Source organism: Thermobia domestica, chromosome 13, assembly GCF_964235325.1.
Source record: "Thermobia domestica chromosome 13, izTheDome1.hap1.1, whole genome shotgun sequence".
In the NCBI taxonomy this organism is placed as follows: domain Eukaryota; kingdom Metazoa; phylum Arthropoda; class Insecta; order Zygentoma; family Lepismatidae; genus Thermobia; species Thermobia domestica.
In genome coordinates this window covers 20,342,177-20,368,286 of record NC_137466.1, presented here as the reverse complement: position 1 = coordinate 20,368,286, position 26,110 = coordinate 20,342,177, and the positions used below count along the sequence as shown (strand labels likewise).

Below are 26,110 nucleotides of genomic sequence, written 5' to 3'. Positions count from 1 at the left end.
GCCATGTCATTTTATTACAAAATGACAATGCACGTATTTATTTTATTTCATAGTTTTACCATATTCATTTTCTAATGATCGGTGTAAGTTGCCACCTAAATTCATACAATTATGCACACTCATCTAAAGATTTTTACTTCATGATGTAAAGGCAGGGGTTACTCTTGACCCAGGAGCTTAATTTAGGAACAATTTGTCAGGGGAAACTAATATATAATAATAACCGCATCCACATGACTGGTGATAGTTCGTGTTGGTCCCTTCGCGATTCTCCGCGATGAATCGAAGAAGCGTGGACCAAACTGAAGTCTTCGCTGTTGCTCGGTGGTAATTTCAACACCCCGACTCTAGATATCAGTCTCAACTCGAGGAGACCCTGTTGCCAGTGGCACACCAGAGGCGGGTCGCTGTATCGACGATCGACATTTACCGGTAAGTGGGCCACTAGGTGTTAGGGACGTTTACGGTATGGGTAATTAAACAGATCTTTCAGAACTTGCCCTATTTAAACAATTTGTTAGCATACACAACATACACTGTAGGAATTTTACAATGTAATTGTTCGCAATTTGTGTTCGTGTAACAGACAAATTGTAAGAACGCGACTTACCATTCAAACATAACGAGTGTCCCCATGTGCGTTTGATATGAAGTTTAATTTTAAGTGAGTGAGGAATAAAAAAATATAGAAGATTATGTTGGTTCATGCAAATAATAGTAATGAAAAGCGCTATTATATTATTATTATTATTATTATTATTATTATTATTATTATTATTATTATTATTATTATTATTATTACTCAATGTGTTTTCACCAAAATTAACAGACAAATTACTCACAAAATTGAAAGAAGTGATGCAGAATATGTTCTTAGAAGCATCCCATACAGGATTCGAATTAACATGATCCTATTGGAACCTAGACCATACATTACTGATGGCACCGCGCAATGTCTCACCGGGACTGTTATAATTTGTTATTTTGTATTACTTACTTTGAAGCCCGGAATAGACCTAAACGTTGAAAATTAAGAGAGAACCGAAACGACAAAAAATAATCATAACATTACCTATGTTGTAACATATTGTACTGAATAATAACAGTAAAGTAAAACAGTCTGCATTTTTTATTATGTTTACTAGTGACTTGAGAAGGAAGTAAGGAGAAGAAGTGATAGTGCAACCATAATATCAGCTTTGACATCACTGTAGACCAGGGGTGTACAACTTGCAACAGTGGGTGGGCCAATCACAGATCACTAAATGGCGTCGCGGGCCTCAGTGTAGGCATATAATTTTTTACGACAATTGAATAGTATATTATTAAATGATGGAACATGTTCATTGTAATTTACATCACAATAACACAAAACAACTGTTATACTGGTAACCAAAATACTGTATTTACTCACTTAAAAAGGAGCAGAGTAATGTATTTAGAACTTTGTCGGTACATCTAGCAATCCTTATACTGAGGGAAATTTCCCCGAAGTACCTGCGCTTGTCAAGTGCGTATGTTCAGGGCGTTACCACGTTTCACACTGTATGATGAATGGAAAATTTCCAGTTCACTCTTAACAGATTTTGTAAAAAGAAAAATTATAATAATGATTGTTTTCAATAACTGATCATCGGGCCGGAAGACAGGGTTAGGCGGGTCGCATATGGCCTCACGGCCGGCTGTTGCACACGGCTGCTGTAGACTTTCGTTTAAGAACGCTACTTTCAAGCTTTCCAATGTGTTCTTCCTAGACACAGTAATTAGAATTTACTTCTGTCCAGTGAATCTTGTAGCAGGTGCCATAGGGTAGAGAAAGGCGCTGATGAGGAAACAACCGATTTGGCTGGGGATATGCGTTACGGGAGACCAAAGTAGGAGACACGTATTTTGACGTTTGGGCCCATACGCAGAAATTTCCGAAATACGGGGCCCCACAGGGGCCCTACATGCTATAACTAGGAAGCGAATGATGTTACTTGTACACAACCGATTTGGCTGGAGTCGGGATATGAGTTACGGAAGACCAAACTAGGAGACACGTATTTTGGCATTTGGGCCCATACGCAGAAATTTCCGAAATACGAGGCCCCAAAGTGGCCCTACATGCTATAACTAGGAATCGAATGACGTTACTTGTACACAACCGATTTGACTGGGGTCCGGATATGTGTTACGGGACACCAAAGTAGGAGACACGTAATTTGGCGTTAGGCCCATACGCAGAAATTTCCCAAATAGGGGGCCCCAAACTGGCCCTACATGCTATAACTAGGAAGCGAATGACGTTACTTGTACACAACCGATTTCGCTGGGGTCGGGATATGTGCTACGGGAAACCAAAATAGGGGACACGTATTTAGGCGTATGGGCCCATACGCATAACTTTCGGAAATACGGGGCCCCAAAGTGGCCCTACTTGCTATAAATAGGAAGCGAATGACGTCACTTGTACACAACCGATTTGGCTGGGGTCCAGATATGTGTTACGGAAGACCAAAGTAGGAGACACGTATTTTGGCGTTTGGACCCATTCGCAGAAATTTCCGAAATACGGGACCCCAAAGTGGCCCGACATGCTATAACTAGGAAGCGAATGACGTTACTTGTACACAATCGATTTGGCTGGGGTCCGGATATGTGCTACGAGAGACCAAAGTACGAGACACGTATTTTGGTGTTTGGGCCCATACGCAGAAATTTCCGTAATGCGGGGCCCCAAATTAGCCATACATGCTACAACTAGGAAGCTAATGACGTTACTTGTACACAAGTGATTAGGCTGGGGTCAGGATATGTGTTACGGCAGACCAAAGTAGGACACACGTGTTTTGGCATTTGGGCCCATACGCAGAAATTTCCGAAATACGGGGCCCCAAAGTAAACCTACATGCTTTAACTAGGAAGCGAATGACGTTACTTGTTCACAATCGCTTTGGCTGGGGTCCGGATATGTGTTACGGAAGACCAAAGTAGGAGACACGTATTTTGGCGTTTGGGTCCATACGCAGAAATTTCCGAAATACGGGATCCCAAAGTGGCCCAACATGCCATAACTAGGAAGCGAATGACGTTACTTGTACAGAACCGATTTGGATTGGGTCCGGATATATGTTACAGGAGACCAAAGTAGGAGACACGTATTTTGGCGTTTGGGCCCATACGCAGAAATTTCTGAAATACGGGACACCAAAATGGCTCTACATGCTATAACTAGGAGGCTAATGACGTTACTTGTACACAAGTGATTAGGCTGGGGTACGGATATGTGTTACGGCAGACCAAAGTAGGACACACGTGTTTTGGCATTTGGGCCCATACGCAGAAATTTCCGAAATACGGGGCCCCAAAGTAAACCTACATGCTTTAACTAGGAAGCGAATGACGTTACTTGTTCACAATCGCTTTGGCTGGGGTCCGGATATGTGTTACGGAAGACCAAAGTAGGAGACACGTATTTTGGCGTTTGGGTCCATACGCAGAAATTTCCGAAATACGGGATCCCAAAGTGGCCCAACATGCCATAACTAGGAAGCGAATGACGTTACTTGTACAGAATCGATTTGGATTGGGTCCGGATATATGTTACAGGAGACCAAAGTAGGAGACACGTATTTTGGCGTTTGGGCCCATACGCAGAAATTTCTGAAATACGGGACACCAAAATGGCTCTACATGCTATAACTAGGAAGCTAATGACGTTACTTGTACACAAGTGATTAGGCTGGGGTACGGATATGTGTTACGGGAGACCAAAGTAGGAGACATGTATTTTGGCGTTTGTGCCCATACTCAGAAGTTTCAGAAATACGGGGCCCCAAAGTGGCCCTACATGCTATAGCTAGGAAGCGAATGACGTTACTTGTACACAACCGAGTTGGCTGGGGTCCGGATATGTGTTACGGAAAAGCAAAGTAGGAGACACGTATTTTGGCGTTTTGGCCCATACGCAGAAATTTCCGAAATAAGAGGCCCCAAAGTGGCCCTACATGCTATAACAAGGAGGCGAATGACGTTACTTGTACACAACCGCTTTGCCTGGGATCCGGATATAGCTATTATAAGCCCAAGTCGAAGAAATGTAATTCATCTTCCGAGAAACCTGACAGGGCGGCAAACTTTACTTCCGCCACTGTGCCCGGTTTCCTGACAGCACACGCTGTATTGAATTAATAGTAATGTTCAGTCTCTTGCACAAAAGTGTAACGCCCGGTATCCGCACGTCCTAGCCTCAGAAATACAAGTGAAAAACGCAAACATTCTTTCGCTCCGTTGACACCCTCGTGGTCAGCAGATCCTCGACGGCTCGTTCCAGCTGAACGTCTGTTCAGAATTGCATGAGAACCACATACGCCAATTTCATGGCCTTATTGAAAATCTATCAATATCGGACCCTGTACATTCGACATTCCTTTTTATGGGACCTAACAACAAACGCAAGTCTCATGTCTTTGGATATATTATAACATATTACAACCGAGGCCAACATTCTGTACCAGTAACATCATTCGTTTCCTAGTTATAGCATGTAGGGCCACTTTGCTTCCCCATATATCGGAAATTTCTGCGTATGGGGCCAAACGTCAAGTTACGTGTCTCCTACCTTGGTCTCCCGTAACACATATCCGGACCCTAGTAAAATCGGTTGTGTACAAGTAACGTCATTCGCTTCCTAGTTATAGCATGTAGGGCCAATTTGGGGCCCTGTATTTCGGAAATTTCTGCGTATGGGCCCAAACGCCAAATTACGTGTCTCCTACCTTGGTCTCCCTTAACACACATCCGGACCCGAGACAAATCAGTTGTGAACAAGTAACGTCATTCGCTTCCTACTTATGGCATGTAGGACCACTTTGGGGTCCCGTATATCGGAAATTTCTGCGTATGGGCCCAAACACCAAAATAAGTGTCTCCTAGTTTGGCCTCCCGTTACACAAATCCGGACCCCAGCCAAATCGGTTGTATACAAGTAACGTCATTCACTTCCTAGTAATAGCATGTAGGGCCATTTAGGGGCCCCGTATTTCGGAAATTTCTGCGTTTGGGCCCAGACCCCAAAATACGTGTCTCCTACTTTGGCCTCCCGTAACACAAATCCGGACCCCAGCCAAATCGGTTGTATACAAGTAACGTCATTCGCCTCCTAGTTATAGCATGTAGGGCCACTTTGGGGCCCCGTATTTCGAAAATTTCTGCGTATGGGCCGAAACGCAAAGTACATGTCTCGTACTTTGGTCTTCCTAACACATATCCAGACCCCAGCCAAATCGGTTGTATACAAGTAACGTCATTCGCCTCCTTGTTATAGCATGTAGGGCCACTTTGGGGCCTCTTATTTCGGAAATTTCTGCGTATGGGCCAAAACGCCAAAATACATGTCTCCTATTTGTAATGTACCATTACAGTTGAGAGTAATGGCAACTTTTTTTACTCACCCTGTACCTAGTAATTTTTTTTAAAAATTCGATTTCGGTTTAATTACACAATTTATTTATTCTCTTTACTTCAAAATAAATGTAATGAATCGAAAGGTGTCATTAGTAATCATATTTTAACTGAATAATATTTATTTATATTTTGATTAATTGTAAATCCCATTTTCGCATATACAAGTTGAATAGTTACATGGTTTACCATTCTGACGTCATACCGAAATATAGTTCCGCCATTGGATATAAATTTTCTTAATTTCAGACCAATGTAGAATTTAGTCAGGTAACTAAACCTTCCCTCACCCCCTCTCACTAGTCCATGGTCACTTTCAGATCCGGTTATATCTGGATTTCACCAAATTTCTATTCGCTTTGTAATTTCCGCGGCTGTAAGACTCCGCCCTGATTGGTGGAATTCTCCAATCCCTGTCGATTTCGGCGCAATGTTTTCATTCCCATCACAGACGAGTTAACAAGAACAGCTCGTAATAGTTACTAGGACATATTTGCCGGAAGAACCCTAACTTCCAAGAAAATAAGGTAAAATTTTAGTTTCTCTGTCACAGTAAACGCCATATGATCATTTAGGAGCTGACAAATCTACATTTTCCTTAAGTGAACTGTAAAACAAAGGAGAAATAGGAACCAGCTTTTCAGACGCCATATTGCTCGTCATCCAAGCCAAAGCATAGACAATTTAGTTTCAGTATGGAATCTTTGAGAAGGCCGGTTCTATAATTATAAATTTGTTTGGTGATAGTAACAGTAAAATCAGTTAGGGATTAGGGGAAATACGACCTGGTTTTGTGTATTTTGTTCGTGTATACAGTAAATGTGATTTTTTTATTTTTTATTATTTATTTAGAAATCGCATGTACACAGTAGGTTTCATAGTTGCAATGTTAACTCTCAGAATGACAGCTTAATCTAACTAAAGGGGCTCCTATTTCTTTTCGGAATTGAACCATTTCTAGCAGGGAATGGGTTAGTTATTGTTTGTTTTAGGGCCTTTTCCACTCTCAGGGGAAAGGTTCCTCAATAAATCTTGTTAAGGAGCCCCCAGACCATCAATCTCTAGTAAACATGTTGTAAACAATTGGTCAGGTCAGTTGGACCTAGGGTTACCCTTCCCATTTTGTCCTCCTAAAGTTCAATAGAGCCAATTTCATATACCGAAAAGGACTAATGTGTTTGAAGGTACTTGTCTTCAACATGCATGTAATTAAATGGTGCTTGTTTGGTTTAGTAGTTTAGTATATAAATTGTTATGTGTAGATAGTAGTTTTGTGTGAATGTGTGACGTTACTGTGCGAGGAGTGTAGTTACGTATGTAAACTCATTACCATTTTTCTAACTAAAAGTAACTAAACCAGAATAAATATTATAGATTTGATTAGCAAGTGTAAGGCTATATTTTAGTACACAGCGGATTATACCTTACTACAGCGCCATCGCGTTCGTTTTCTGTAATCAGTCGTTGGTTGACATTACGTCATCGCCCAAGTTAGTGATCTAGATTGTTTGATTTTGGCCACTTATTTCTAAATTACATCTAGTAGACATGGTTTACGGTTCGAATGAGTATGCATTCATATGAAATAGCATGAGATCTTACTATTCTGAAAATTACAGCTTGCTATGTCAATTAGCAATCGAAATTTCCACTGAAATCGAGAACGCCTATTTTCTTAATAGCCTACATGATGTTACTGTTTGTTTCAAAATGTAATATTAAATTCTCTTTTCCCGTGGCTGTAGAAAAATTCCATTGTTGCTTTAGTTTTATCAGCAAATCAGAAATAAAATCATCGTTGACAATTTAACTTTCAGTGTATGCACGTATTACTTTTTTTTTTTAACAAAACTGTGAAGTAAATATAAGTTGGTGTTTCGTAATAAGACTCTGTAGTTCGATGAATGTTGTCGTGTATCGGCCTAAGCGTGACATATCATGATAATTATAGATTTGTTAGTGTATAATATAATGAGTGTATGGCCTGGTCATAAATACACATAACAGGGTGTCTGTGAAATATTGCTTCGTGTATGGAAATGAGTAAATAAATTAATAGATGTAAAAATATAGTGATTATATGAGTATAATATAAAATGAATAAGACGATAGGACACCTGTATACAAATGAATAGGCCCAGTGTACAATATATATATATATATATATATATATATATATATATATATATATATATATATAATACGAATATGCTTGATGATACATCTCTTGCGCTTCGGCCCCTACACCAATGCATTCATTCAACTGGGTTTGTTATCGGATAGCATCATGGGAGAATTACTATTAAAGGTCGACAGAAATGATAATTAAGAAACATAACTGCTATATCCTGTGATCACCGAAAAGTACAGGTTTGGTCATTTATACCTTTAACATTCATTGACTCTCCGAGATTTTTTTTCGTTGCTTACCGTATTTACCGTGCAGTGTTCATATAGCTAACAGCTTAGATCGGACTATCCGATTAAATAAACCGCTACTAAATTAATATTTATGTCCATTGCGTACCCGGATGTCGACCCATGACCCTCTTAAGTATTTTCGTTTCTTTTCTTAGTTTAATTAGATGATGGAAATTAACGACGTCCCAGACCTTGGCATGTCTGCGCAGGGTAGCCATCGGTGATGTTTGGTCACTGAAATCACCGATCCAAAATTCAGTTTATTTATTTTTCTTTTTATGTTGGCAAATATCTAGTTAGGGATATCTTAGCTATTATTTTACGCTAGTTTCATTACTATTCTGGACTTTCTTAGTTTCTAAAATGTCGGATGATTTTTTTTTTGAAATTCTAAATTAGAGCCTTCTCTAACCTTCCGGCATGGCCGGGGTTTCCAAGGACTCAACCGGATACAGCGAGGAGGGGAATTTCCTTAAAGCTTTCGTAAAAGTTTTTTTTCTCTGTATATCTATCTATCTATCTATATATATATATATATATATATATATATATATATATATATATATATGCTTACATAGTTTGAAAAGTTACGTGCCTGTTCTATTTGTTGTATTTCCACCTCTTGTGTCAACTTATTAAATAACATCAACCATTTCTTTATACGCGGATTATAGTAAATTGAATTATTATTGATTATCGGGTTTATATATACATTTCAATGTTGCAACCTTATGAAAAGAAAAAGAATTTTGTTAGTCAGGGTTTTTGTTTTGCTTTGAGCCAAGAAAATGTGAATACTTGTTGAATATGAAAAGGTTATGTAGAATTTAAATCTCGACGAAATACTAAGATGATATTAGAGTGAAATTTATTATATTGAGTAATATGAATATATATATATATGCGAGTATGTATGTGAAGGGCTCGGTATTTACCCTGGTTGTTTTATGTTGCCATAGATTTTGACACCCGATATTTGACCAACTATTTGTGTTTGTAAAGTATTACCGCGTAATTTGTGATAAATGACACCTTATTGATTTCTTGGTAATGTTTGTAACTATTAAAGCTTAATACTATGTTAAATGTTGCATGTAAATAGAACAAGTAGCAGGTCGTAAGAAAACAAAACCCTAATCCGTATCTAAAGTTATTCTGTAAAACAATAGTGAAATCAGTAAACTACGAAACAGTGCGCCCCAAATCCTTCCCCTACGATCCATAACCTAACTATTTGTTGTTCGTCAGATCAGTGACTAAAATCTCTTGACTCCACGATCTATACTAGAAATAAAAATTCAGTGATCTTAATTTGAACTGATTTTGGTTAATAATTTAGTAATGTGAATACAGGACCTAGATAGGTCCAAAGACATAACTCCATTGAGATATCATATAATATTATGGAAATATTTTCCCAATGTCTGTGACTGGATCCGATAATATTTTTTTAACCTTAATAAATTTTGAAATTTTATACCAAGTGCGTCAAGTGACAAAATGAAACATATATATAATATGAAGAAACTATCTTTTTTCGTCGGTAGTTAAGACAAACGATTAAATACTCTCATGGACACCAATCACAGTGTATAAAGAGAGTTGATAAAGGAGTTATTATCGACGTGAGAAAAGGACTCATAAAATTGTCGAAATTTCTCCTTTTGGGACTCAATAAAAATGCTACCAAAGTGTTTTTTTAATGATTAATCAATGTTTTTTTCTTTCTTCTTTCGCATTGGTATGTACTCGTTTAGTACTGAATCTGAAATATGTTCAATGTTGACCTTTGATTCTTTTTTATCTCTTCGTCTTTCGTTTTGTCGATTTTTTTTAACGTAATTCAACTTTTAATATTTCTACAAAGAGAAATGTGTTATTAGATATTGAAAAGTAACAAATTTTTATGCATATCTATAAACCGTATTGTTATTACTAGTATTATTTTTTTCTCATGTATCGAAATTTCTCCTGTGCTGTCGAATTAAGTTTTTTTGAAATGTAATAAATGCCTATAGAAATGTAGTTAGGTTAGTTTAATTCCATTAATGCGACCTTAAGTATACTTTGTCCTGTATGAATGTGTGTGTCAGTGAAATGTAGGTTTAGTATTAAGTGCACCAATTCTTTTGACATATATGTGTGACTAACTATAATTAATGGTAGTTGGCAATTAAAGTCATTGAAAGTCAATGCTAACTTAATTTAAGTTGGCTCTATAAAGGAAGCAAAAAGGACCGAAGTTGCCTGAACGAATGATCATCATGGGAGAACTGTGAAAGTCAAAATCTTTGACAAATATATGTTACTCTGATTTTTTTTCCTGTGGTCGATTCTAGCATGCCGTCCACTTCATCGTTTATTCTTCAAGTACTGGATACTCGTCAAGAATTTTGGAAATATTTAATAAACTGTTAAATTAAACTTTCTCATCTATCTCAGAGCTAGATTGGGATAATTCGGTAGTTGGGGTTGCATGGATCTAAGTCTGGGAGGTATGGGTTAACATGTGTCTAAATTTGATCACCTTAATGACAAGTATTCACCCAATAGCTATTGGAAATGATCCCAATTCGATAATTATTCACTTTCCTCTACCATATTTCTCAAAAATATCCAGTAACAGTTTCCCTCTTTTCTCATCTTCTTACTTTCCCTCTTTTCCTCTCTTCCTATCCCATCTTTCTCTTCTCTTCTTTACTTCTTCTACTTTTTAATAATACTGAAAAGGGGGTTGTGACTGGGAATTCCATATATAATAAACACGGTCATGTATTTATTTTATTTTATTTTCTTCGGAAGTCCGATATAAAAGTCTTTTCAGTTTGGTTGAACCTTGTAGGTTTCGAAAGAAATGGATTATATATATATATATAATTAGACATAAGTTGATAGCTTCATGGATATTCCCCCACCAGGGGTGAAGGGTTCCCACTCACGACTTATCCCATGCATCTTATTTGCACAATACAGGGTTCCCAACCTTCTTTTGTTACGGAGCTTTCTTTTTCCTTTTCTTTTCTTTCCCTTTTCATATTTTGGTCACCCGTAACACATATTCGGACCCCAGCCAAATCGGTTGTGTACAAGTAACGTCATTCGGTTCCTCGTTATACCATGTAGGGCCACTTTGGGGCCCTGTATTTCGGAAATTTCTGCATATGCGCCCAAACGCCAAATTACGTGTCTCCTACCTAGGTCTCCGTTAACACACATCCGGACCCCAGCCAAATCAGTTGTGAACAAGTAACGTCATTCGCTTCCTAGTTATGGCATGTAGGACCACTGTGGGGTCGCGTATATCGGAAATTTCTGTGTATGCCCCAACCGCCAAAATACGTGTCTCCTACTTTGGCCTGCCGTAACACAAATCCGGACCCCAGCCAAATCGGTTGTATACAAGTAACGTCATTCACTTCCTAGTTATAGCATGTAGGGCCATTTAGGGGCCCCGTATTTCGAAAATTTCTGCGCGTAGGCCCAAACGCAAAGTACTTGTCTCCTACTTTGGTCTCCCTAACACATATCCGGACCTCAGTCAAATCGGTTGTGTACAAGTAACGTCATTCGCCTCCTTGTTATAGCATGTAGGGCCAGTTTGGGGCCCCGTATTTCGGAAATTTCTGCGTATGGGCCCAAAAGCCAAAATACGTGTGTGCTAGTTTGGTCACCTGTAACACATATCCCGACCCCAGCCAAATCGGTTGTATACAAGTAACGTCATTCGCTTGCTAGTTATACCATGTAGGGCCACTTTGAGGCCCCGTATTTCGAAATTTTCTGCGTATGGGCCCAAATGCCAAAATACTTGTCTCCTATTTTGGTCACCCGTAACACATATCCGGACCCCAGCCAAATCGGTTTTATATATAAGTAACGTCATTCGCTTCCTAGTTATAGCATGTAGCACCAGTTTGGAGCCCCGTATTTCGGAAATTTCTGCGTATGGTCCCAAACGCCAAAATACTTGTCTCCTACTTTAGTCTCCCGTAACACATATCCGAACCCCAGCTAAATTGGTTGTGTGCAAGTAACGTCATTCGTTTTCTAGTTATAGCATGAAGTGCCATTTTGGGGCCTCGTATTTGGAAAATTTCTGCGTATGGGCCCAAATGCCAAAACACGTGTCTTATACTTTGGTCTCCCATAACACATATCCGGACCCAAGCAAAATCGTTTGTGTACAAGTAACGTCATTCGCTTCCTAGTTATAGCATGTAGGGCCACTTTGGGGCCCCGTATTTCGGAAATTTCTGCGTATGGGACCAAACTCCAAAACACGTGTCTCCTACTTTCGTGTCCCGTAACACAAATCCGGACCCCAGCCAAATCGGTTGTTTACACTTATGACCGTTTCCTCGTGAGCTTCAAACCAAGGTGTTCTGAATTCTAATCTCGCCTGCAGCAGAGATTCTTTTTTTTTTTTTTTTTAAAAAAAAAAAAGAACATGGTTTCTGTTACATAGTCACTGAAACTTCTGCATTCAAATCAAGTTTGAAATCTTCTTGAATATATTTGTTAGCTCTGAAAAAGGCTGTTTTGATTATCCGATTAATAGGAGGCTCCTCGGCATTAATAACATCCTGGATCTTTGTCGGCATAATATTTGCCGTTACTCTTCACAGCAATTAATATTCAGCAGGAAATTGATACTAGAGTTAGTAGAACAGCTTCTATTTGTTGATAAAAATAGTATTACTGAAATCAATATGGCTGGGTCTAGAGGCAGAAGAGATGATACCTTGAAAGTTACTATTACCAGGTAAAAATGAAAACTGTGTTCAAGACTGACTAGGTATAAATCAAAGAAATTTTAAATAAAAAAAACGTATTGGTTACAACTTTTCACAGATAAAATTAATATAATTACTAAAAAATGCATTCATTAAAAAACTCAGAGATTAGAAGCATACTTTTAAATCTGCTTGAGAGCGTTCGGGTCCAAATTCAGTAAAGTTTAAAGGAATGAGTAAGTTTTCAGCTGTTTTAGCGTATGCAATTCTACGTTAAATGAAACTACATATTTGATAATGGAAGCATCGTCATAAATACAGTATCCAATAGAGCAAACCTTTCGCGGAGTGTTTTGTCTTAATATTAATAGTTAGAACATCTATTGAAAGTAGTTGAGTAAGATGCGTAATGCAGAAATGATATTTTACTGCGTGTGAACTTGGTGCTTCTGGAAGTGCATCACACATATTAGCATCCTTGATCATCGTAATATTGGAACCAACTCATTTTATAACATTCACAGACAGCACGATCAAGCATTGAATCTATTGAAAACTTACTACGTAATAATTAATGAGTGTCTGCACTTTTTCTATTAAAGTTCATAGTATAAGCTTTCATAATATAAATTAACACCCATGTAGCGTGTGCTAAGGTAATTCGTGTTTAAGAAAATGATAGGATAAAGGTGGACTCGAACTGCCACGTAAAAGACATGCAATTTATTAACTCTCCTTGCAACTGACTTTTTTTCTTATTACAGTGAAACTTCCCTTAACGGACACCTCTCAATAACGGACACTTCTATGATACGGACACCATAAGTTATTGAGGAAAAATGTAAGTTACAGTATACGCGTCATTTTTTGCTGGGCACAGTTGTACAGCGGTGGACACTTCTAAATGGTACAGCCATATGGAGATTTACGGCTAAGGTGTACCATTTAGAAGTGTCCACCGCTGTACATTAGGGTGCATCGAATTTCCACTTTTTTTGAAATCAGCTTACCCTTAGTGATATTTTTTTGCGAAATGGCCTCCATATAACGTATAAAAATTGCAAGTCGATTGGTCAATATCTTTAGGTGCCACCAACGGCCAAAAGTTTTAAAATTTTGTTAAAAAATAAATATTATTTTTAAAAATGTAAAATATCTAGTTTTATGAAATATGGTTATCCTATGTGGTTTTGTTTCTGTAAAAGGTCAATATTTTACGTGAAAAAAATTTCAGCTTGATGAGTCAAGTCATTCAGGTGCCACCCGTGGCTTAAAATATGGACAAATGTGTCCCTACTTTTTCATTTTTTTAAATTAAGTTGCATTGTTTGTGATTCATCTGGATCGTTAAATAGATAAGAAAGATTTTGTTTTACATCTGCAGCTATTTGCTTATTTCCAAACGTTAATGATTGAAATGACCCAGAACTCACCATGAGGAGGTGGCTGTAGTTCGAGTTCCGCCCACCCATATATACTAATGTTGCATATGGTAGTGCAAGTCATATTGTTACTCTTTTACCTCAAACTGTTTTTCTTTTCTTTTTTGTATTACATTCTGGTATGTTTTTTCTTGATTGTAGTGTTAATAGGACAAATCTATATCGTGCTTCTTGCCCACATACCGTTGATGCCGCTTCTGTCCTCAACTTCACCATTCTTTCTACCGCGCGAGTGTGACAGGGTAAGGATGTAATATATTCATTAGCCATTGGAGCCGTCTTTACATTTTCTCTTAGCTTCTGCAGGCTCAAGTGTTTCGTCAGTGGTGACTCTGTCAGCGTCATGCTGACCAATTAATCATATCACCAATTAACGTTATGAGTACTATTGTCTTTTCCACCATAGAGGTCCATTGCATATGGACAACAGCCAGAAGAGCATAAAAAACATATTTGTAACCAAAACGGATTGGTTTTCCTCTAATAAACATTTTGCAGGTGTGATGCCCATAGTACGGAACCATGCTTTCATCAATGCTCAGAGATTGGTGAAAGATGCCAAACTGCTGCAAGTTCTTCAGTAGTTCATCGTATATAGGTCTTATTTTCCACAAATTTGTCACCTCTTGGTAAGTTAGAATTGTCAACAATATGGAAATATTTCTTTGTTTGTTCGAAACGGGCTCTTGGCATTACGGATGACAAAATCGGTATATAAAGGTCGTCTGCTGTACTCCAGTAGGTCTTCGCAGAAGGAAGAACATGATACCCACTGAGAAGTAATAAATAAAAAATGTAGTAGCTGTTCATATTATATGTTTATGTGTGGAGCTCCCTTCTGCTGTGAGTACAAATTAGACATTTGAACAAGATGCTCAATGTATGATGGAGGCAAAATCTTGAAGAAAATGTCTATGGGAGAACTACCGTCAAGACGAGGATGAGAAACCACAAGTTCTTCTGGTGAACTGCAAATGGGATTGAGGCAAGTTTTCGTAACATTTTTCCATTTAGGCACACACTGTTTCCCTTTCTTTTTAGATGCAGAAGTTGATGGTATATTTTCGAACTCATTTGTGTCATCGATGTCTATTCACTGCCACTATCAACTCACCACATACGTCCTTAGGCATAACAGGAACTAATTCGTCTTCATTTATGTGCTCCTCGTCTGTTATGTCACCTGTTTATCTGGAGGGAGAATGCAGACATCCGTTTCCTCATTATCAGAAACACACAATGTGTCCAACGTGTCTACTATTTCATCCAGCGTAAGAAATTTCCTTGCCATTTCGCTATTTTACAGAACAAATACTCAAACAAACTTGTTACGTACCAATGTTCCCAAATGGGAACATTAAAATATTTCAGTTGCGCAATAAGAAACGATGGTTACAAACGCACGTTCAATTACACTACAAAAAAGCACACACATTGAACTCTCAACTGTCCAGAAACAGTCTTGCCAACTTCTATATTACGTCATAAGCACGCAGTATTGCAACCTCCTGTAAAAAGCACGAAAACTTCAATTGTAAAAAAATCGAAAGAAATTATTTAATACACATTGTTGTGAAATTAAGGCAAACAAAACAATTAACAATTCATCCATTTATAATACTACTTAATATCGGGCAGAAATATAGAAAATATACAACGCTAGAACACTGAAAAGGTAATGTTCCCAAAAGGGAACAATGGTACCTAAACGGTTAAGTATCTTCACTATTCTATTATTATCCTCTCGAGAGCGAGGGACGAGGATTCGATTCTCAGTAGGAGCTCACGTCATTGGAATCTCATGTTGAGTTGTGGGTCCACGTCTCAAATAGGCTCACTGCCTAGTGGAAAACTAAACCATAATTAACCAATCATCTGAGTCATAACAAAATCATTGCCCAACTTTTTCTTAACAAATAGAATAGTTCATTTGCTTCTTGTCTTACATTTTGAAATGGCAAATTCCCAACTTTTGTGGAAATGAATAATGAAATCTTTACGTTGTTGCTATTATACCTATCGTGTATAACCAATTTTCGCAAAAGGAAGATGCTTGATTGAAATTAAAACTAGAGCATTGTTTCGTATTGCACTGTAGTCTCTTTTCATATGAACGGTCGCAGGAAGACAATGGCAATTTCAACTTTCGGTGAAAGAAAAAGTTTATTTTTTATCCAGTGTGGGAGTGAAAGGAGCCATACACACCCATGCGATGGCTGACTTCACCTTCATAGATCCTCCTTCCAGACGTTGCGTGAGTCAATGAAAACTTGATCCACGACCCACTGACCCACCACCCACCGTGACCCACTATGAGCCATGACTCACTCCAACTCACCACCCATTGCAACCCACCAAAATACATCAGCATCAACTCTGACACATGATCCACAGCTTCTTCTCTACTGACTAAAGAGTTTACAATTGTAATAAAATCAGATTGTGAAATTATCACTAATTAGAGTTTCAATTTCTACGGTCAATCGCTCTGTTACAATAACAGTGAATCTGACCTTTACACTATAAAATGGTTTGTCATGGGCCAAATTATGATGAATTTTAATTAAATTTAACATGGTATAATTATTTTCTTTTTGAATTATCAATACTTTTCAGTGGAGAAAAGGATGGAATTGGAACTTCCCAAATCAAGGTAAGTACACCAACGTAAAGGAAGAAAAAAGTGTAAAATTTTTCATGTAATTAAGCGTACAGTCCAAACTTTAAAAAATCGTGTAACTAAGCTTACGGTACAAATTGTATGCCTATTTTTTCACAACTTTATGGGTTGATTGCCTTGTGCTTTAAGGGCTCCATGTAATAAACATAAGCTTCAGCAGTTATTATAGTAGGAAGCAATGGATATACGAAGCGAACGACTGTATTTTTTTGTTTCTCAATTTGTTTCTCAACTAATATCGATCATTTTCGATTGTTTTTACAAACCAACAAACTACCAATTTTTCATATATAGAAAGTGCCGCCCTCATAAAGGACACGTTCTGTTCATTTTCAATAAAGAGTTAATATACTAAATTTCAGCTCCGTAAGTTAAACGGCTTGTGAGATACTTAAGAATGGGCCCGAGTCAAGTTATAATACGATTCGGCTGAGTTTCGAGTCGAGTCAAATGTAATTTTCTCGAATGAAGTTCCGAGTCGAGTCACTCTTTTGAGATCGAGTCTCGAGTTTAGTCGAGTTTTATAAATGGCTTGCTCGTTCAGCTCGTTTTAACTCGTTTTGAAATCATGGCCTGATTAGACTGAAAAGCGAAAGCGATGAGAAATGTAAGCAGTAGGCCTAATGCAGAATACCTTTAGTGTTGCTCACGACAGGACTGCATCTCGTCACGTACTTTTAGTGCATCTTGTGAGGTACTTTTAGTGTGTCTCGTCTCGTCTCGATGAAGAGACGACAAAAAATTTTTCTTTTATAACAAGACAGCTTCAAATGTCATAAGCACCAATATAAGTTTGTAATTCTTACCTTCAAAACTCAGACCTAGACGGTCGAATTTTTTAGCCCAAGCAGAAGCCCAACCCAGATAGTGATGTCAACCAGCTCGGTTCGGTTCAACTGAGCGAGCTGCTCGAGCCGGCTCGATTCGGATGAGCCATCGGCTCGGTCGGGACCAGTGGCATATTAAGCTTCGTCGGCGCCCTAGGCACGAACTTAATGTGCGCCCTTCTCAAAAGAATTAGTGAACATACTGAAATAAAAAGCGAAAATCAATAATAAAGTAATAGGCCTAGTACAAACAATTCTTTATGTATATGCTATACCTAAGATTATGTAATGTATTGAGAAATTAAATTAACCACACACCAGTCATAAATGAAGCTGCTTTCGCCTGATTTCCTTTGCTGCAAACTCGTCTATAAGTTCTTTAAAGTTGATGTGTCCATCAGTCAAGATGTCTGCTTCAATGTGGAGAATAGATAACTCGTTCATTTTTTTGTTGCACATGGTTGAACGGAGTCTTTTTTGAGCCGAAAACGAACGTTCAGCTGAACAGTTTGTTACGGCAGTATACAAAAATAATCTTAATGCAATCTCCACATTTGGAAACACAGACTGCAACTTTTCTTTCCGTATAAACACTAACATTTCTGCTGGTAAGTCACAGATTCCTCTGGTTTTCAGAAGTCCCGCAAAATGCACACATTCATTTGGAAATGTTAATTCTAGGTGTTTCATATGCAGCGTGAAGGTTAGAAATGACACAAAAATGAAACTTTGCAAAGACTTACTAAAAGCCATGAAGGTGTTAGACATTATTTTATTGCTTTTCTTTCTTCTAACTAATTCAACGTGCAATTTATCAAGAATAGGAAGAAACACTCCAACTTTAACCTTTTCTCTTCCTGTTAGAACAATAGGGCGTGTCGATTTTTTCAATTTTCAAAATTCTAAAATGAGGGGTGCTAAAAAGTTGAGACTTGACATTGTATTTCGAAGTATATATTTACAAATTCGATAGAATGTTGTTTTGCTAGGTAAATATCAGTCCAAAGTTTTGTCATTTTCGTTCTTTTTTTACACATTTATTTTTGTTGTTCATAGATGGCGCCAGCGTTGTATTTCATTTATTGAGCAGAAACACATGCTTGTTAAGATTAATTTTATCTATTTGCACACTGCTGAATTACAGTTTTAATATTATGTCAAATTTATATTCTACAATCATTTAATTAGATATATTTTCAATTTTAAACGGGTGCTAAACTTTTCACATTTATTATATAATAACTACAAGGGTATAAGATTGAGAGCTTCAAATTGTTTGTAAACTTTTTCAACTAGTTTTTATATTAACATCGTGGTTTCTTGATGATTCTTTACAATGACTTCTAAGACAAAAAAAAAAAAAATGTAATACATTTACACATGGGAATAATTTGATTGGAACCGGCAGAGAATTGTTACCCTCTGAACTTCCCGTCATTAAGCGATGTTGTCATGCAGAGCATTTGATATGTGTCGGCTTACGTGCCACAGCTGCCATATCTACTGTAGCCCTTATGGATGTTGGCTTGATGACCGACAAAGAGCAAAGGCTTGTGATTGATCACAATAAAGTGAAGAGTGCACAAGAAATAATAATGGAATCCGTGAACCAAGAATTTGATGAGTTTTGTCAGCAAGGTATAATCGACTGCATCTTCTTTGACGGCCGTGAAGATATTACGAACGTTATGTTGGTAGCAGAAAATTCAAATCAACAGTTCCCTGAGATTATATGAGAACAACACAATTCTGTTTACAACGAGCCAGGTGATGCTATCTTTATCATTTCACTCCTCAGAAAGATTGTGACAATAAAAAGCAAGCTGAAATTTTTGCTGATAATCTTGGAGATTTTAGAAGGGCATTGATAAAATCTTACAAGCAATTGGAGTTGATTCTATTAACGTCAACACTGGTTGGGAAGGTCGTACTATGCATTGGGTTGAAGTCAAACTCGTCATAAGCTAAATTGGTTAGTGTGTGCTCTTCACACCAGCGGGTTACCCTTGCGACACTTAATCAAAACACTGGATGGCATAATTTTGTCTAGCAATCAGTGGAAAGGTACTATTGGAGATATGCTAGACGCAGTTACTGGACTTGAAATTGACCCTTGATAGCAAAACTCCCAATTGGAGAGCCTCTTATTGCGCTGAGTGAAAATATCGTAAAATATTTTATCTACAGATCAAGCATACGGATATCAGATTAGACAGGCCATTCTCACTGGAAAACTTACATAGGATCTGGCGCTTCTTGAAATTGGTCCAGTTTGTCATTCAAGGTGGTTGACTGTAGCAAACAGACTGCGTCGTTTGTGGGTTTTTAAACATGAACTTAACGCCAAGTATCTCATAAATCTTAGGCGGATAGTGAAATACATTATTAGTGTCTATTATCCTGCTGGTTCAACATCAAAGTCAAGCATTGCTAGGAAAAAGGGCCAGGTCACATCTTGTTTCAATTGCAGTGACTTAATATGCCGAAGAAGATTGTTGTGAATGCTGTACTTCAAACGATACTTAACTTGAAAAGTGAGGCAGTATAAGGAAATCTCTCTGTAAGTCCGAGGAAAACACCTGTTATCGACCCCAATGCCTCGTTCGTGCTAGAGATGATCGACTGGTCTAAAGGTGTTTAGAACCTCCCTTGACATGCAAACTTTCAACAGTAGTAGTGAAGAAATTTGTAGACGTTCCGAAGAAAGTACCACAGTGGCTATATCACGCTCAATCTATAGAAAGGTATGTGAAGCAAGTTACATAGGTAGCAGCAAAAAGTCTATACGCATGAGAAACGTGAGGGGTACATGATAGTTCAAGAAGCAAGTTCAAAGATGATGTCCGAAAATGAATCAAAACAAGACATAATGAAAGTTGTTTTGTGAATAACTTGTGCATTAATAGTATTGCTTACTTGTTACTGTTTCTTGAATACATTTGTATTAAGTAAAACAAGGACAGCTTTATCACAAAATGTAACACAAATGTAGCATATATATAGTAATACTATAATAGTAAGTAAGAAGTGTATGAACTGTATGATGCAGCAGTTACAAAATAATTCATTATAATGAAAATTAGTAGTCTGTCAATGTGGTTGAGTGAGGTCTTTTTAAATTCAATGAAAAATGTGTTTCTCAAGATTTGAAACAGAAGCTACACACTTCAAACATGGAGAATGTTACATGTTTTTACTAAAACCAGTGGTCGAAGTGAGACGGTATTCGGTGGTATGTCATACCACCTCTGGTTTTTGAGTGATGAAGGAAATTAATATCTTCATTTTGTTATTGAGCATTTTTGTATATAATTCTCTATAATACAACATAAGGGGATTTTTTAAAATATTTTTTTCAGAAAGTTTTTGGCGGGGAATCAAAGTTTCTCCATATCCTCCACCCGTTACTACAAACAAGTTCTCCAAGGGTTTTCAGTCATTATGTAAATAGAAATGCAATCTTTTAGACAACATATCCTCACTGCATTTCAACATTTAGATAGCTGGTATGTTGAGTCAAAATCGTAATTAAACATACCGCCTTTGCTTTTTTTTTCCACTTCGAACACTGACTAAAACAATTATAAAGTATAATAGTACGTAATCAAAATAATGCTTTCTGTTCTTAGTAACTGCAATGCAATAATATAAATTCTAAATATAGTATTTCAATACGTACGTCTATGTATGGAGAAATTTTATTCAGTGTTTTCTCAGAGTATTGGTTATATACTCTTTTTTACTGTATCTCTAGCTTTGTTAATATGTTTGATGATTAATAAAATGTTTCATACGGAAAAATAATTTATTTTATGGCATTGCATGGCATTTTCGAAAGTATTTCAGTATGAAATTCCGAAAACTGCTCTTGTGCTATATTCAAATCTTGATTTACCTAGCTAGAATTTCTTTAATCACAAAACTAAGTACGTATTCGAATTCCTCATACCTAAAAACATACTTTTAAGACCCCTCATCACGAAAAATTGCAAAAAGTATATTTCACCCTCAAAAATGACATGCCCTATTAGAACAATCTCATTGTCTCTTACTTTATCGACTTGAATGTCACGTTTTCTAAACCTTTTATAAATACACTCGTAATCCATATCAGTTTTCTCCATGGATTTTTGCTCATAAGAGTTGAACATGTCACGAAGGGAAGTTATAAAGTTCACAAGTGATTCAAATAAATCATGTGCTATTGTTAAATCTATGTTCACACTTTGTAATTTCACGGTGACATTCTGGAATCTCTGCAATATATCATTCCAAAAAGTGATCATGAAAGCGGTTTCCAGCCTGTTTATTTGATTCAAGAGGGATAAGGCCTCATTTCGAACTAGCGGTTTCTCAAAAGGATCATCGCTTACATGAGTAAGGGTCTGAATTATACTATCCCAGTTTTCATCCTCCTCTCGTGTTGACCAACGTGTCTGTGATAAAGATTTTAGTGTTTTCGTTCCTGGATACATGAAAGAAGCAAGAAGTTCCAATGTTTTGTTGAACTTGAAAAAAATTGTAAATATTTTGAAGCATAGTGAAGAAAGAACGTGCTTCCTTACAACTGCTTGCTGCATTCCGACCAAATTCAAAGAATGAGCTGCGCTCGGCACATAATACGCTTTAGAATTTATTCCTTTAATTCGAGCCTGTAAATCTGTATATGTCCCCGACATATTGCTGGCATTGTCGTACGACTGACCTCTGCAACTAGTAAGGTCAATAGAATGTCTGGTCAAAATATCTGTTACAGCTTCGGCTAGAATTTCAGACTTGTGTGCTGGATTTGACAGAAACGAAAGAAACCTTTCAACAGGTTTACCCTCTTCATTCTCACATCTTAACACAAAGCTGACTGATCAGTATACGAAATATCTGTAGTTGAATCAACTATTATGGAGAAATATTTGCTTTGTCTTATCTCATTAATAATTTCTTTTCTCACTCTATCAGCAAGCAGTTCAATAACTTCATCACAAATTGTAGAAGACAAGTAGCTTGTATGACCTTTCCCGGATTTCCATACCGTTCAATGGTTTCCGCAAGAAATGGATCGAACTCGGCAATAAGCTCTAAAAGACATAATGTATTGCCCGTTGTGCAGGAAATTGATTTTTCTTCTTCACCACGTAAGGGAAGCCCGCAACTTGTTAACTTATTTACAGCAGAAAAATATCCTCTTAAGACACGACCTAGCACGTATGTTCTGTCTGAATATGTGATTGAAAATGGTTCTCCAAGGTCCCAACAGATTTCTGCCTTGTTAAGAGTGCCAACTCGCAGTTTTTGTGTTCTTCAGAAATTTCTTGTGATGCTAGAACATTTGAAATGCTTTTCCAGTCTGAAATGTCGTGATATGCGATCTATGTCTTGCCTTTGAAAAACCTACATGATGCACAATAAACGGCACCAGTGGTACACGAATATACCAGATAATTCCGCAAACTGGAATCGCCATTTACAAGTGTACGAAAAAACGCACTCTTATTTAAAAATCTTGTCTTAACTGCTATGAATCTTTGAGATTTAGAAAAATCGTTTTCAGTATTCTGATTAATTCCACATGTTGGAAGAATGTCAATTGTAGATTTATTCAGACACCAAACGGCAGGATCGTCACTAACGAAATTTGCACCCTCACTGTCACAATCACTAACTCCTACGAACTGAGGAGACACTACTTTAAGTGCACTTTCTTCTTCAACTAAACCCACAATATTGTCGATATTTTTCGTTTCACAGAGTTCACCCAATATAACCGCTTCAACTTCAGTTACTGAACTGCTTTCGGAAATTACTTATTCCTTTCGTCCAAAAAATGTATCCACTGTACCAAGTTTTTTCTGTAAGGTTGCTTCTCTTTCACGCTTTTAGTTTGCAAGTTTACGGTGAGCCACCTCACTTAATTTTGTTCGCTTCATGCTGCTCGAATTTTTTTAAAAAAGAAGAATAACACCAGATCTCAAGCGCACTAGCAACCAACTGAATGTACCAGAAAATACAATAAGACAAAAACTAGTTGCATCGAATTAGATATCTGCGTAATTATTTATTGCAAAGCACAAATACTCGTCTGCGTATAAGAGAAGTAGCTCCGAGCAGATTAATAACACGGTTCAAAAACAACCACTTTTGCGGCCCATGCGAAAGGTGTACTGACTCACTTAACAGCAGTCTCAAAAATGACCTACTGAATTTTCTGTCGCTCTGTCTTTTTTATGTTTTTTTAAAGACTGACATTGTACAGGCAACACGACTATGCGAAACTCAAACAATCAGTCTTCGTTATCGTCTGGCCATTGGTTTCGCAAGGGTGGTGAGAGATCGACGGTTTATTTATAAAAACAAACCAGCAAGGTTGGGTGGGCGGCTTGCATTATTATCATTGTAAGCGATAAAAGTCACAGCACGGGTTAAAGAAACAAAGTAATTGATGCCTCAATCCGAATCTGAAGGAGGCAGAGAAGACGAAACATTTATCGATAACACATAAGTAGGATACACCAAGGTTTCTTTCGTATGAAGCGAAAGTGTTGCAAACCATTGATTTGAAACATTGGTTTCAAAGGTCTAAATTGTTACTGTGTACGTAAGACATTTTTTTTTATATTCTGGAGAAACGATTTGCCGCCCCTAGGCACGTGCCTAGTACGCCTATTTGGTAATACGCCACTGGTTGGGACAAGTCATCGACTCGGTTCAATTGAGCCGATGGCTCGAGCCGGTTAGGTGGGGATGAAACACGACTCGAGCCAGCTCCGTTGAAACAAGTCCATCGGCTCGGTCAATGACTCGAACTGGTTCGGTTGGGTGAGCAATCAACTCGGTTCGATTCAGCTCGGATCAGCCATTGGTTCAAGCCAGCTCGATTAGGTGAGCTGTTGGTTCAGGTCACTTCTCGGTTTGGCTCGATAGTGAATGAGCTGTGAGCCGAGCAGCTCGAGCCGTTGACAACCGTAAATCCGGGCCGAGCAGTATTGAACATCTTTGGCCAGCGCCCTATATCTTTTAACAAGTTTTGGCTCGAGGCCGAATACTTACTCCTCCGGAACTCAAACCAGAATCTCGTGACTGATGTCCTTGCCTCCTGAAGACTTTTCGGAGACCGAGATCTACAGTCAACTAGTTTTCAGTATTCAGATACAAACTGTCTACCTTTCATGGTTATACACAGTGTTATAATAATAATAATGATAATAATAATAAAAATAATATAAGAGGATGATGATGATGATGAAGAAGAAGAAGTAGTAGTAGTAGTATCATTGATAATTATATTGTGTAGGTAGGAAACTTGAAAAGACTACCTGGAACTACACACAGGAATTGGTTTGTTTTGGCTCGACTCGACTCGAAATTTGGACTAAATTCGAGTCGAGTTGGAGGAAATTTTTCGAGTCGAGCTGAAAAATGTGTTTCGAGTCGAGTTGAGTTTCAAAGAAAACTCTCTGGAGTTCGCTCGTTCCCATCCCTAGAGATACTCATTTTTTTTCGCAAAAATTGGGATCCCCACTATTCCCTTAAGATATGTATTATAATGAAACCGATATGATAACATCTCAGTTTGGATTAAGACAACTATATACCAAATGCCATTTGTTTGACTTTTCAATTTGGCCATGATGATCAGGCACACATAGTTACTTTCAATTTTTTATATAATAGTTTATATATTACAGTAATTTAAAAATGTATTTTTTCCAGTAGTTAGCTCGTCTAAAAACTCACACTCACGACCCACTCAGCACACTTCACCCAACGACCCACTCCATCTCTGCCTCCTTCCAAGTAGATCCCTGTAAAACGACAAGACGAGGAAACTATCTGTCCAAAGCTGATGGCTCACTTACCTAAAACCTTCTCCCGAGGTCGGTATTGGCTACGGAGATTCCTCCTAATACCAACTCCTGGAGCTGCAATGAGAGAAGGAAATTTCCATTCTGCCATTTCCTGATTAAAAAGAAAAAAAATCGTGATGTTCTGATGGTATGACTCGAAGCCCTGTCCATATGAATCAAAGTCTCTTTGATAGATAGTGTCATGATGGATTCTTGGAAGTATCTTGCATTCACGTTTTTGTCTATCTGGAGTATAATCAACTTAGCCTCATATCCGAATCCCGTAACAACCATAAAGTCACGAGGGAAACTTTCCCTTCACTGACCAACAAAGTTGCTGTACCCCTTTGCTGTCAATGTTACGGTACGCGATCACCCGAATGTGACTACCAGCTGTGAGACGGAGATATGATTTCTCCATTGTGACAACTTTCTTCCATTTGGAACCCAGCAGGTACTTCTCATACGGTTTCTTGCAGTTCGTCTTACGTTCGACAATGTGATGGTGTAGCAAGTGGTGTCACATGTCTTCCGCACACACTTCAATCTGAGGTGTTTGCAAATTGTTTTGTTCACAGTTGACAGTGCGAAGTGGAATCTGTTGCCCATATCACATTGCATCGGAGGATTTTCTCGACACGCCAATCGACGGATTCTCTTTAGCAGTATGGGTGTCACTTTGTTTGCAGCTCTTCTTCTTGTGGTTGTCGTGAGTGAATGT

General features: G+C 37.9%; 1 protein-coding gene across 1 annotated transcript in view; it reads right to left on the bottom strand.

Moving 5' to 3' along the window:
• The window catches only part of LOC145668042 (uncharacterized), a 289,797-nt gene that overhangs the window by 112,210 nt on the left and 151,477 nt on the right, over positions 1–26,110 (bottom strand). The gene's annotated exons all lie outside the window — the stretch shown is intronic.